Here is a 14,286-nt window from a genome sequence, read left to right on the forward strand (position 1 = left end):
GAAGCAACTGAGGAACGGCTGTCCTCCGAAAAACTGAGGGACATTTGCCTGAAGTGGAAGGAGGTGCAGACTTTTGCAGAGCAGCACCACCCTGAGAAGCACGTGGCACATGACGTTGGGAACATTTTTGATACGAGGGTCATGTCGCCTTTCAGGGAGGTGCTGAAAAGGCGGATGAAGCAGCAGACTATGGACAGGTTCTTGAGCAAGAAGCAAAGAGTGGAAGAGGAGCCTTCTTCGAGTGGTCCCCCAGAGTCTTAGAAAATGTACTGTACACTTTGTTGATTTTTAAATGTTTTTCTGTCATGTTTATAAAGTTAATTTATTTTCCCTTCAATTTTTGAACTGCTCTTTACAGTATGTGTGACTTTAAAGAGCAGTTAATAAACTGTTGTTGTACCAAATTTGGCTTTGTTTGGACTTTTTTTGACCATAGGAACGCATTAATTGATTTTCAATGCATTCCTATGGGATTTCGTGATTCGCAAGATGAAAAATTCGCTAGACGACAAAAATTGCGGAACGAATTAATTTCGTCTTGCGGGGCACCACTGTATAGGGAAAGATGGTAAGGATTTGCTGAGCTAATTATAAAGTTAAACTGTCAAGATAATTTTTTTAACAAAAATTGAGAAAGATGGAAAGACTTTGCTGAAATAATTAATTAAACTAGAATACAAAAAGGGAGGTGTGAGGAGGTCAATGAAACAAGCAAATGGAAGTTATAGATATGTAATTTGGGATCTATGTTGTTTTCTTTTTTCTTGTGTTTTCCATTTTTCTTTTTTCTTTTTTTTGCTGTATTGTTGTTTTCACTTTTTTTCTCTTTCTATGTATTACAGTGTTGTTTTTAATTTTTCTTTTTTTATAACTTTGAAACTACTAATAAATATTATTAAAAAATAAAATAAAAATAAATAAAAGGCAGGAGTGAGCGATAGCTGGATGCCCCGTAATCCACATGAGAAGCTTTTACACCCTCTTTCCTGTGGCATGAGAAGGATGGACGGCTACATAAGGGGAGTCTTATCTTCTTTTTGACAGAAAAGATGCATAAGTAGGGATATGAGAAATGATACAATTTTGAAGTGATGTTTCTCTCTCTCCTAGTTGCTTTTGAATTCTCGTAACCACTCTTGGTCTGATGAAGCAAGGCGGGTCTTCTTGTGGGCCCACGGTGTGGAGGCATGGGAAAGCAAGACCACCTGAGCAGACACAGCCAGAGGGCAGGGTTTGTGAGAAATCTTCACACAGCTGAGGATTTCTTGTTTGCAAATGTTTGGAAAGTTCAACACTGTTCCGCACAGAGAGGTTTATATATTCATTTATCTTTATTTGTTTCCTTAAAGCTTTTTTTAATGGCACTCTTCATTAAAATTTCCATGGAGGTGTACAACACATAAATACCAATACAACAAAAGCAATCCATTAAAATCCAATAAATACAGAAGGAATTGTAGTAGTGTGAGAGCCATGGATCAAATGAACCCAAATAATGTGTGTGGGGTCAGAATCCTGAAAATTCAATTTCTTGGTGTGCCCTTACAATCAAAAGCATCCACTGTGATGAGAACCCAGGTCACCCAAGGTGCAACTTGCCTTACTGCCTGTAATCAGGCCCCTTAACCATTGACATTCTTCTAACCGGCACTGCAAGGGAACCCATAAACAGACCCAGCCTGTGTACGGAGGAAATGTAATGGAGATGATGCTTGCAATGAGTCATCTACTCGACATATAAGCCTTATTATAGCAACAAGATTTGTCTGGTAACTGTCACCATCCTATCAACCTCCCACCATACTGCCAAATGCTCTAAGCAATGGGTGCCCTGGCAGCTTGTTGCTAATATTAGCCTGGGTTTCTTCTGCTTTATTTGCTGCTTTGCCTCGTTACACATTTGTGTTATGCCTTCATCCTGATCCCAACACAAACCACCACCATACATTACCCAAGAACATCATTCGATATATTGGGCTCTGAATTTTATGTACAAGCATGCTCCTAGGTAGCCTGTGTCTGAAGATATTTTCCTTAAAAAACTGTCCGCTTTACACTTAGCACCCAGTGGGACATATTTACTCCAGATCAACATTGGGACTAGTTCTTCAGGGCCTGGAACTATGTCGATCCAACTACTTCAGTCACCAAGGGTTTTCAACGGCTGTTGCTATAGCTGTGGCTCAATTCAGACACAAGTTCTGTAGGTAGAGTGTCTGCTTTGCATGCAGAAGGTCCAGGTTCCGTTCCCACCAGCTCTGGGGGTGGCTGGGAATGTCCCCTGTCTGAACCCCTAGAAAGATGTTGCCATTCTGTGTGATAATACTGATTGGATGGACCAATCAGTTCCAAGCATCCCCACCACCTCGGGCTTGAGATGTTGATGAAGGAAATGACTGAGTTTGCCAGAGCCAGTGTGGTGTAGTGATTAAGAGTGGTGTACTCATAATCTGGTGAACCGGGTTCTCTTCCCCGCTCCTCCACATGCAGCTGCTGAGTGCCCTTAGGCCAGTCACACTTCTCTGAAGTCTCAGCCCCACTCACCTCACAGAGTGTTTGTTGTGGGGGAGGAAGGGAAAGGAGAATGTTAGCCGCTTTGAGACTCCTTCGGGTAGTGATAAAACAGGATATCAAATCCAAACTCTTCTCTTCTTCCTGTGTGACTGGAACTTCAAGCTGCTACCTAGGCAATGTAGAACTGGGTAACAGGGAAGGGTTGTTTTTTTTTTAAGTAGATGTTCTTCTGCCTCAGTAATGTATAAATTGGTTAAAGGTTGTGTACTGCAGCATTTTAAATAGTATTTGTACTTTGAAACATGCAACTCATAATGGTATTGCAGTTATCACCTCATGATCAAGCCTGGTGTGAGTAAGGCCTAAGCTAGGGTAGGAAATAAGTGGACCTCTAGAAATTCTTAGATTTTGGTTCCCATCAGCTCCAGTTGGCAAAGCCTGATCAGCGGTGGTGGGCTTTGTAGTCATTTTGAGTGTTTTGGAGGATGACCAGGCTGCCCCTGTGAGCTGAAAGCCTGAGCGCTCAGGGCACCCACTGCCTTCCTTGTGAGCTCTGTGCAAGAGATGAGCAGAGTTTGAAATTTACGGAAGCGAGAAGAAGATGTGGCAAGCAGGATGTGCTTGAATTCCAGGTGTGAGGTTCAGACAAGGATAGCCAAACATTTGAATTATGGAATGAAAGGAACCTGGAAAAAAATTCATGCAGAAATGACACGCAGGAACTTGAGAAGCATTTTAATCATTTTGACTTGCATATGCTCAATCAAATAAGGATAAAACATGCACCACAGGCATACATGGTTTTTCAATAGATTTGGAATGATATTTTTTTTTAGCCCTAAGGACTAGGAGAGTGGAAAGAGGAAGAATGTAGAGACTGGACACTAATGGGCAGGATGGTGTACCGACCAGGAAATAGGAAACATGGCATAGGAACAATTGGTTGTGCCGCCTCCCACAAGCAATGGAAATGTCTTAAACTCCTCTCTGACTTCTCAATCCTCATCACACGCTGCCCACATCTTTTCAAGCTAAGTAGGAGAAATGTGCTTTTAACTTTGAGATTGCAAGATTCCAAATTCTCTATTCATATAGCTGTTCTTTGGGCAGGCTTGTCAAATCACAAAAACAATAACAGTTCTACAAATGGAATAGGGAGGTGGATGCGTCATGCAATGAAAGGCACAGATAAATGGTCTTGCAATTAGCTTGGTTCACATTTCTCATGGCAAAGTGATTCATGGGAGACTTGCTGTTATTTATCATCGGTGTGTGTGTGTGGGGGGGGCGGGGAATGCATCTGCCTCCATATCATTTCCCCCTCTTGGCTAGGGCATGTCAGCTTTTGTAAGTGCTGACTCAAGAAGCACCACCTACGGAATCAGCTTCATCACAAGCTCCCCCTTCTCCAAATAATGATGAGCATTGACTCTGCTTCGCTTGCAACATTTCACGATGAGGTAAGAGCTTAAGCTGTTATGGATTCGAGCCAAAGCATTAGCAATTTAAATTATAAAGTGCCTTGATTTGGAGATTGTTTTGAAAATGAACAACGTCCCGTCTGCTTCTCCAGGCAATGTTGTTATTTAAGAATAAAGAGGTCATAAATAGACGCAATGGATCAAAGGGCCAAGTGTACATCTTGACCATGCCATGATGCTGTAGGACTGAGGGGTTGGAAAAGAGCTTCTGAGGATCGGGGGCATTCTGCCAGCCCTCCTTCTGCAGCATCATTGCTAAATAGGAGTTTTTAAATATTACATGCTCTATTTTTTAGGGTGTGTGTGTGTGTGTGTGTGAGAGAGAGAGAGAGTGAAATCACAATATACTAAAAACCTAAATAAATGCAGTTCCTAGCTAGAATAACCATTCACACCATCTTGAAATTCTGCCAGCAGTTCCTATATTACATGACTAATAAATATATTTTCTGGCTGATATCTCAACATTCCATCTGCAGCACTAGCAGATTCTTTCATTTATCACTCCACATCATGGACTCAAGAGGGTTTTAACATCACATACATTTGCAGAGATCTCTCACGAATTTGGTTACATGTCATTATATGCCCTGCATAACCCACCACAAAGAAAGGTGGTATGGCACAATAATTGATAATGGTTATATAGTGCTTTTGTGCAATAATTTTTAATGGACATTTTGTGGTATGAAAAGTGACAGAAAACTACAGTTGCAGGATTACAACCACTTGATGGCCATATCATATAACCTCCAGGCAATTTTTATGCAAACATATCAGGACGATTGTGCAATGTATGCTTTGTCTGGAAGTGATGTCAGTTTGTGTTGAGTTGAGTTTCCTACACTCCTTTGAGTTAGTTTGTAACTTGCATATATCACAAATCTCATATGTTTTCTGATTGGAAAAAAGCAAGCCCAGAATGGCAAGCTAAGATCAGAAATATATCTGCCAGTCTTATGAATGTTCATAGATAGTACATCTTGCTGTGTGTGTGTCTGAATACTAAGCAAGAACAACAGCAACAACAAATGCCAAGTCCCATATTATAACAATAGACAGTATTTTGGGGTTGAGGGAAAGCGATTCTCCAATGCTTTATTATTTGGGAATGTCTGATACTCCATTGTATGAAAGAAAGAAAGAAAGAAAGAAAGAAAGAAAGAAAGAAAGAAAGAAAGAACTTTTTCAGCTAAAACTTTGGCTGCAAGCTTCTAAGATGGTGGTGATGATCATCATAGGCCCCTCCCCACAAAGTTGAGGGGAATTCTCATTCAAATGGTGAGTGTGTGCTATGTCATGTGATAGATTATGTGGGGAGGGACTTACCACCCCTCCCATATTTTGTTCAAGCTGGCACCCCTGGTGATGATGAAGTGCTTGGCCTGTCTTGTTCCTCAAAGTCAGAGGAGGAGGGTAATTGATCTGGAAACCAAGTCTTAGGAGAAACATTTGAAAGAACTGGGTATGCTTAGCCTGGAGAAAAGTAGGGAAATACTTGATGCCTTCAGATAGCTGGAGGGCTTCCACACAGAGATGGAGCAGACTTGTTTGAGGTTACTTCAGAGGACTAGACTCGAACCAATGGGTGGAAATTGCAAGGAAGTCAAATTCAGTGACACAAGATACTCAGCCGTGCAACAATCCATTGGAAGGTTGTTGTGGACTCTCCTTCACTGGAGGCATTTCAGCAGAGCTTGAGCAGAGATGCTGTAGTTGCAAGAGTCCTGTACTGTATTGAGCAGGGGATGGATTACATGACCTCCAATATCCCTTTCAACTCTAAAAAGCAATGATTTGAAGACCTGGAAAAGCCTGGAAAAAGCCCACCTGCTACTTTCAAGATTGTGGTAATTCCTGGCCTTGGAGGATACTACCCTCTGTGTTGAAAGTCATTTTAGCTCCTTTTCTCTTCAGTGAAATATGACTTGCTAGGATGCTTCCAGATGCTTATTGAGCATTAGTCCTGATTTGTTTGTAGGAAGGTTAAGTGATGTTATGTCAAAGCAAGCATTATCCCATAATTTCCACTGCATTTCACCATCACCTTCCTTAACAAAAGTTTGCACAATGGCTCTTGAAATCAAGGAGGTTTTATTTCTGCATTTGGCTACAGTTGGATGCCCTTTTAAATCAAGGTGGTGAACTTTTCAAAACTGCACTGATTTTCTGTTTCTTAGGATTACCAAGGAACTCTGGGCACTTTGCACTAGGGAACTATAATTCTGCAACCTGAATTTTCAGCTGGGCTTCAGTCATGTACTTTTTAGAAGTTGACTCGAATATGACCTAGAGTGGAAGCCATTGAACAGGTTTGTGCAATCTTCTGATTTTTTTTGCTGAATTTGTTTTGCAAGAAAACAAAATTTGCTTTTAACTACAATATAGTAAGTATTATAGAAGCTTCAGCATTGTCAGCAATTTCCACAGCAGAAAAAAGGATTGACTGCAGAATTATAAAAGGTGTGTCTCAGTTTCAGACGATACCTGGGCTCAGATGAATCAGAAAGAAGATCAACAACACTTGGTTTAATAAAGTTGCTCCAGGAAGTTGTGTGTGTTTTTCTCCAGTGCCTGAATTCATCCTGGAAAGGAATGAACTAATCAGATATCACTCATCTTTGTGAACATGTCACAGATCTAAAACCCAATCCAAAACCAGCTTTCAATAGCATCTTTACATTTGATGCCGTCACTAGGCATTTCCTTAATTTTGAGTTCAAATGATAAAAATATATGAGTCTTCATCTCTATCTCACATTCCCTAGTCGTAAGGTTTCTGAAAAGTTATTTCTTCTTTTCCTGCTTGTACTTGTGTACAATCTAGGGTGCTTTCAAACATTTCTTAGAGCCATTTCTTGATTTATCATATGGGGAGTTCCTGGTGCTGGGACCAGTGCCGCCAGGCAAGGCAAGTGGCAGGCGAGGGAGGAGACACTGCCTGGTCTGGGACAATGGAACCCATATAAAAGCAGTCCAAGATATTTTGCTGGGTTTCATGTGTTGCCTGAACCCAGGCCTGTGGTTTGTCTCCTTCAGACAAACCATAAACTGTTGTTAAATTTGAGGGGGGTGGATGCTGGAGAAACTTGTAGGCTACCTTAGTTGCCTTGTAGTCCTAGCACATTGCTAAGTGTTAGGCAGCATGGCAGATGTTCTCAATAGAAGGCTTTCTGAATGGCTAGGAAATACCTGAAAGGGGGAGAGCTCTTCTCCACCCCAACTAATAGATGACATGATCATGGTGTTTGTAAGTGAGAGAAGCCATCTTCAAGTGTTCCTTTCTCCACCCAATTGACACTGTGTGCAGGATGAAGACAAGTGTGCTCTAATCACACACTCTGCCACTATCCCGTTGTCCTTCACAAGTTGGAGGGTGACTGTCTGAAGTAGGGAGCCTGCTCCACCTTGGGTCCTCCAGAAGTGGCTCAGGCTTCTTGCTATCAACAGTTGCCCTCCAACCTGCAAAGGGTGATGGAGACGTAATCATCTTCCCTCTTCTACTTGTATACAATGTTAATTGCATGAGTAATGGGATGGCTGAAGAAGGCTGCTGAGAAGAGGTAGAGATGACCAGCTTTAGGCACCTCAGGAGTGTTGGCTGTCTCCTGGGAGTTCTGATGTGAGGACATTACACTTTGGCTTTCGGTTGCAGCGTGAAATATCAGCTCCACCTCTGCCCAGCCTGTATGTTTGTAAATAAACACAACTATTACAAAATGCTAATAAGCTCCCAGTGATGTCCTTCCAAATGAAACCCAACCTGGCTAAGCGCTGCACCCCCAGGACTTCCCACTACTTGGACAAGTGGGGTGAGGGCTAACACTTGGCCTGGTTTTGTGCCTTTTCCTGCATTAGTCGGCATCACCACCACCAGCAGCAGCATTTTATTTGTACCCTGCCCATCTGACTGGGCTGTCCCAACCACTCTGGGCTGCTAAGCTCTTTTTTTAAAAAAATATTTTTTATTTATTTTTCTCCTTAAAACAGTATTTTCAACAATACAGTAACATACACATTTACTTTCAGCTCTGCCAAGCCTGTGGCTTCCCTCCCTCCCTTCAGCAGGTTTTCCACTTTCAAGTCCTATCTCACACTTTAGCTCTTTAACCTATTGTCCACATTGAAGGATTTATTTCAGTCCTGCTAGTGTCTTCAATTTTTTGCAATCATTATTCAAATATACAATATATTTACTCCAGTCCCCTTGAAAATTTTGATTGTCCTGGACTTGAATCCTGCAGGTCAGTCTGGCCAATTCTGCAAAGTCCATCATCTTCACCTGCCACTCCGCAATTGGTAATTCCTGTAACTTGCACTTTGGGGCCATTAAAGTTCTCCCTGCTACTGTGGCGTACATAAATAGTCTTTGGTCTATCTTCACAATTTCCTCTCCCATCAAACCTCGCAAGAATGCTTCAGGTTTTTTTGGAAATATATATCTAAACATCTTTTAAAATTCATTATAGATCAGTTCCCAAAATGTTTTTACTTGGTCACACGTCCACCACATATAGTGAAAGTCTCTGTCTGCTTCTTTACATTTCCAGCATGTTTTATCTCTCATCCTATACATTTTAGCTAACTTTACAGGTGTCAAATACCATCTATACATCATCTTCATTACATTTTCTTTCTGGGCTGCTAAACTCATCCTGAACTCACAAAACTTCTGGCTATCCAGGTCCACTGAGGTTGGCCGGCTTGCCTTTTAAAGGTCAGTTACACAGAGCACGATAGCTCCAGAAATCCCAGGAAGAGAAGGGATGTTTTGTTCCCTCTGACCAGGTTTGCCCAGAGATGGGACTGTTAATCATCAAAGTTGCTTCCTTCACTCCTATCTGTCTGACGCTGAACTGCTGCTCTCTAATTACTACTTTCATTAGGCAATCCCCTTTGATTCATGGCAGTTTTAGAAAAAGAAAGCTACTCCAGAGTACACTGTCATGCTGTGAATCATGTGCTCATCTGCTCCAAGCTATATTTATCACAGACAAGAAATGATTGGGGAAAACTTTGTGAGCCAGTGTGTGTAAACATTGCGGCTCTGACTTATGCACACAGGGGTTGTTTCTCAGATGGGTTTCATGTTGCATGAATACAGCTCCTCCGGTATTCCTCCCCCCCCCACCCCAGGCTTGTATGAATCAGACACTCCTCTGTCCCATAAATGGTGCCAAAGACCCAGGTGTCACAGACCCACAAGGGGAGCGCCTATTTATCACACTCTTCTCTTTTCCCCTACCTTCTTTGCAGACACCATGCAAACATTTAGCCTGGCCATATTGAAAGCATGCAAGACCATTTTTCATGCCACAATGCCGACCTACAGAAAACAGGAGCCCCAGATAGGCTAGTAAAATGAACCCATCTCTTTAGTATAGGAGCTTTTCTGATGCATGTACGTAGGGCAAAACCAATACATTTTGCTGTCTGAGGCGCAGCAACAAATGGCACTCCTCCCCCCTCCAAAACAAAGTTCATAATACCCACAACCAGTCAAGTAATTTAGGTGTCTGAGGCTGGAAATCCTGCAAATGCCTTTCACCTTCTTCAGCAGTAATATGCTAAATAACTTACGGTAACAGTTTTCTTTTAGGACACCCCAATCAGCTGCTTGGGGAAGTCACTTCCCTTTGCCTAGCAGTAATGCTTATTCTTTTGGAGCAACTCATAAGCAACTGCTTAACTTTCTGTCATCATTCATTTCAAATAGAACCCTTTATAATGAACAATTATTATTATTTATTAATATTAATAAACAAATATCTCAAGAGGCAACAATGGGCTGCTGCTGCAAATCCCTGCTGTCTGGGCTTTGTAGCAATTATTGGTGAGCACATTCATCTAGCACAATTTGCAACAGATGGGGTTAATCATTTCTTTTTTGCTTGTAAAATGTCAAAATCCCGCTCACCACTCATAAAAGACCAAACGCCCCCTCACCACTTATAAAAGAAAAGCACATTGTTGTTTCAGCCGATGCCCTTTCTATGCTGCAATATCTGACATCACTGGATTTGTAACAATAAAAGTCTGCTTTTAATGAAGTCAGTTTAATGGTCAGTATTTTTTCTTTAAGACTGAAGGACAGGCATCCTCGGCCTGCACTACTGATGTTGCAGAAGTCGCCTGTAGAAACTACCACAGTTGCCTCAAGTGAGGTGACTCTCACATTAGTAAATCATCTGACTAAAGAACATACCTGCCAGCCACTGAAAATCCAAACAAATTAAAATTAGGCTCCTTCTCATGGCAAAATATTCCCACCCTCCAAACCGATGTTGATAGCAAAGCCAATAAAATGAGGTCAGGTGTTAAAATATGTTGACTGATTCAGATTCACATTCCTAAAGCTATGTTAAAAACAAGACTGTTAAGACATTTCATGTTGCCATATACTAAGTCTAAAGATGGACTGACTGACAGCTGTTTCCTGCAACACAGGTTTTGTTGAGTATATAGCATTTAAACTGCAGAACAGCTGAGCTGTTTTCAAGAGATCTGAGATGATCTAGCACAATGGTCTTGCAAAGCTTACTTGTCTATCCTAATTGTAAATATCAATATTTACAAAGGGCTAAGTGTACAGATGGCTCTGTTGTTTTCATACTTCTCCCTATTACAGATAGCTGTTACAGGTAACACAGGCAGCTGAGGCCCCAAGTATAGCTGGGCGTCATGACACTGCATTGCCCACAGGCCAGTGAACAAGCACCCCAAACCAACAATCAAAAAAATCAATTCCACCTGTAACATTTTAGATGGAATTGGTCTGTCCAGGATTTGAACCAGGGACTGCAACTTCCTCCCGTGCATACTTCTTAGGGGGCAGTTCATAATGTAATTTCTGATGGAGGGTTATTTTTGATGCAGTTTTCATAGTTTTTATCTGGACTTTGGCCATGAGTATTGGTCCACTTAGTATTATTTTTCTGAATTTGTCAGTTTGCAAGGCGATAATGGCCCTGGACACAGAAATATCAGAATGAAATTTTGTACACACATTCAGAACACAATTTTACATTCAAGTTTAAATACCAGCTTGACCTCCACCCACTCAGTCACTCGCCATGCTCACTTTCAAAGTGGTTGTTGGTATGTGTGTGTGGCGGCAGCGGTGGGGGGGGAAATGCAAAATAAGGTGCAATGCAAGATTTCCCTCAGAATGGAAGGTGTGGTCATGTTCAGGACAAACCTGCTGCTAGATGCCATATTCACACTCAGGCCACCACTTTTCCTAGGAAAGAGGGCAGCTGTGATATCTCCACTGGAACATTTGGAAATAGGTTGGTGTGCTGTGTGTGCCTAACAACATACTGAGCGTCAAAAATTGAACGCAGCTCAAGCCCTGTGCCCTTATCAAGGGGGCCACCACCTTGCCACTGGATTAGTCCCAACCTCACCCCACACCCAAATAGCTCCACTTCACACCTTAAATGTGATGAAAAAGCAAATGCGTGTTCTGTATAGCCACTCTCTCAGCATCCTTTATAAGTGCAGAAACCTTCACCAATCACCGTGCTCCTGTTTATCTTCTGATCTTACATGCCTATTTTTATTTATTTTTTGACATGGTTTGATAGGCCTTGATAGGACAGTGTCTTTCCTCCCACTTGGCTCAACTTAATGTTATGATTGACTGTTGTGTCTTCAGACACCTTTCAGTATCATCCATTCCTCTGACGCCTCAGAGGGGCGAAACGTGAGACATTAGACCTTCTTACTTATTGAAATCCATCCAGAGAGCAACAGAACAGCATCTTGCATTAAGAATGCTGATCAGAATCTCCACCTTAACTACATCATAGCCTGGATGGAGACAGCCCAATGTTTTGTTTTTAATAACTATAAAACAGATGTTGGAGAAACCTTTCAACAATACTGCAATGCTAGACTTTACACCACAGCTTCACAACCGTACATTTTGTTTGTTTTGCTTTTCAGATAAGGTGTTGCAAGCACATCTGAGAAGGACTGTCTGAAACTGGATCTTCTGCAGAGAATTAAACTCCAGCAATTTAAACTGGGGCTGGTTTAATGATGAAGGGAAAGTTCTGGGTTTTCCTTGACATAATAATGAAGAGATTTTATTAGTTGGGGGCTGTTTTGAGGTGGTTAAAGTTCACGAGGGTTTACCTGAGTCCACATAGCCAGAGATTATGTGCACTGCAATTCTGGGAACCTGCACTTCTCAAGTTTCACAGCTTAGTGGTAATAAATCTCCACGGCGCTTATTTAACCATTTCAGAATATAACCAAATGAGCAGGAGAAAGGAAACACCCTCAAGGAGATGTGACCTTGAATACATGTTCTCCTCACAAGGAATTAGATGGGCGCCTGAGTTTGAAACGAAACCCTCAGCTGTACCCGGAAGGCATCCGTACTACAAACTGGAGTTTCATTCCATTGCCACAGCAGCAGTTAGCACCACAGCTCTGTTTCAGAGCATTGCCAGCTAACCTTCCTGGTTTACCTCATCAGTGCCTGAAGCATTAGCGTCGAAGCATGGGAGAGAAGAGGAGGATGAATCAGCAAAGCGTAGGAGACAAATACTATGGAAATATTCAGTGATGCCGAGAGAAATTCCAAAGAAATTAGAAGCCCCAATTATTATTATAGCATTTTTTTAAAAAAAAATCAAAACATGAAAACCTTTACTGGCTTAATTTTTGCATGTCAGGGTGCTTTTAAACATATAGAATCAGACCAGTAAAACATGGAAGTGGAAGAAGAGGAACGAGCTTCTTCCCACAAACCCCTTTGTGATGGCAATAGTACCTTATCCTAATTTGCTGTTGGGGGGTAGCCCAGGGAAACAACCGTCTTTCTGTTTCCAACATGGTGTAGGCATGGGCGCATCTTCTTTCCTTAAAAAAAGTGGGGGTTTTTTTGGAGCAAACAGATTGCATGAGAAAGTGAATGGTCACAGTTCCCAATTCACAGAAGATTAAGGGTAGTGAGCATTAGCTTTGCTTTCAGAGCCACGGTTGGGGTTGGTGTCCAACCAAAACCCCAACACCACAGAAAGGCCACTGCCAGCCAGGGAAGGGGAGGAATCAGAGTCATTTAATTCACATATTTCCAAACAACACACAAAAGGAACTATAATCATTCTTCAAAATTCATACTCTCTGAAGTTTGCAGTGCAATTCTCCAGCCAGATAACATGGACAAAATTACATAGGCTATGGTAAAGCATGCATAACATACATATGACAGTGAAAATATACCAAAAAAATGTATTAGGTGGAATTGCTTTGCAAAAAAGTGTATATAAGAGGACACTACATACCAAAGTGCATTTGTTAGGAGAAATTTGCATGGAAATGCCTATCAGTTTTCATAAGGACTTTCCTTTTCTTTTTTGGGGAGCAAAGTGAGGTGTAAATATGGAGAACTGAATTTAAGATGGAGAAATGGAGAGAAGCCAAAACCGAGGCTCTCTGCTGCCAACCTTAGTTCTGGCCTCCGCTGCTACTCCTGGCTGTCATCACTGCTAAACCACCCACCATCTTGGTTAGACGGGCCAGTGGCAGCATGGGGGAGGGTGTGGAATTGGCAAAAATCACCTCCTCTCCCCCCACCCCTCCTTAGCAGAGATCTCTGCTGAATCAGGAACCATTCCATGAACAGAAGAGCAATGCCGGAAGCAAGACGTTTAAAAAATATTCAGCCCTAAAATGAGGAGCAAAACTAGGCTTTCTGTTACCCAGGTCAAAGACCCAGATTGGCACCCCACCACATGGATGTGTGTTTGCATGCGTGTGCGCACACCCACACCCACCCTCATCACATTTATTTGTAAAGGGCATAAAAAGTAGGCAATCTATCATTGAATACAAAGGAATCCTAAGAAGTATTATGACTGTATGACCAAAGGGAAAATGAGCATCCCTTCCAGTAAAAGCAAGTTGTTTCTTAAAAGTAGAACTTCCATGTGCAGCAATTGTCTATCTTAGGTCAGGTTTTGAATTGGATTTATTTGGTCACAGGATCATTAAAAGACTGCATTTCCATAAGATCAGCCAAGACCCTCTGGTTTTCTTTTAAAATGTTTTCCCTCCCCATTTGAGGCTTTTGCCACTCACCTCTCTTCCAGTGTGGTGTAGTGGTTAAGAGCGGTAGTCTCGTAATCTGGTGAACAGGGTTTGCTTCCCCGCTCCTCCACATGCAGCTGCTGGGTGACCTTGGGCCAGTCACACTTCTCTGAAGTCTCTCAGCCCCACTCACCTCACAGAGTGTTTGTTGTGGGGGAGGAAGGGAAAGGAGAATGTGAGCCGCTTTGAG

General features: G+C 42.0%; 1 protein-coding gene and 1 long non-coding RNA gene across 3 annotated transcripts in view; one reads left to right on the forward strand and one right to left on the reverse strand.

Annotated features, from left to right (window-relative positions):
* The window catches only part of ZFAND5 (zinc finger AN1-type containing 5), a 74,142-nt gene extending 60,030 nt beyond the window's left edge, over positions 1-14,112 (reverse strand). The window contains exon 1 of the mRNA XM_081213901.1: positions 14,088-14,112. The gene's annotated coding sequence lies outside the window, so the exon portion shown is untranslated. The remainder of the gene's footprint in view (positions 1-14,087) is intronic.
* LOC308597841 lies at positions 1,211-12,235 on the forward strand. 2 transcript variants are annotated; one of them, XR_014013191.1, is made up of 4 exons: positions 1,211-2,212; positions 2,871-4,292; positions 4,324-6,307; positions 11,943-12,235. It is a non-coding gene; the product is annotated as an uncharacterized lncRNA (long non-coding RNA). The 2 variants fall into 2 exon arrangements; XR_014013192.1 differs by lacking the exon at positions 11,943-12,235 and having other exon boundaries at positions 4,324-6,578.
* Positions 14,113-14,286: the final 174 nt, after the last annotated feature.

This window comes from Podarcis bocagei (assembly GCF_964188305.1).
Source record: "Podarcis bocagei genome assembly, chromosome: 11".
In the NCBI taxonomy this organism is placed as follows: Eukaryota; Metazoa; Chordata; class Lepidosauria; order Squamata; family Lacertidae; genus Podarcis; species Podarcis bocagei.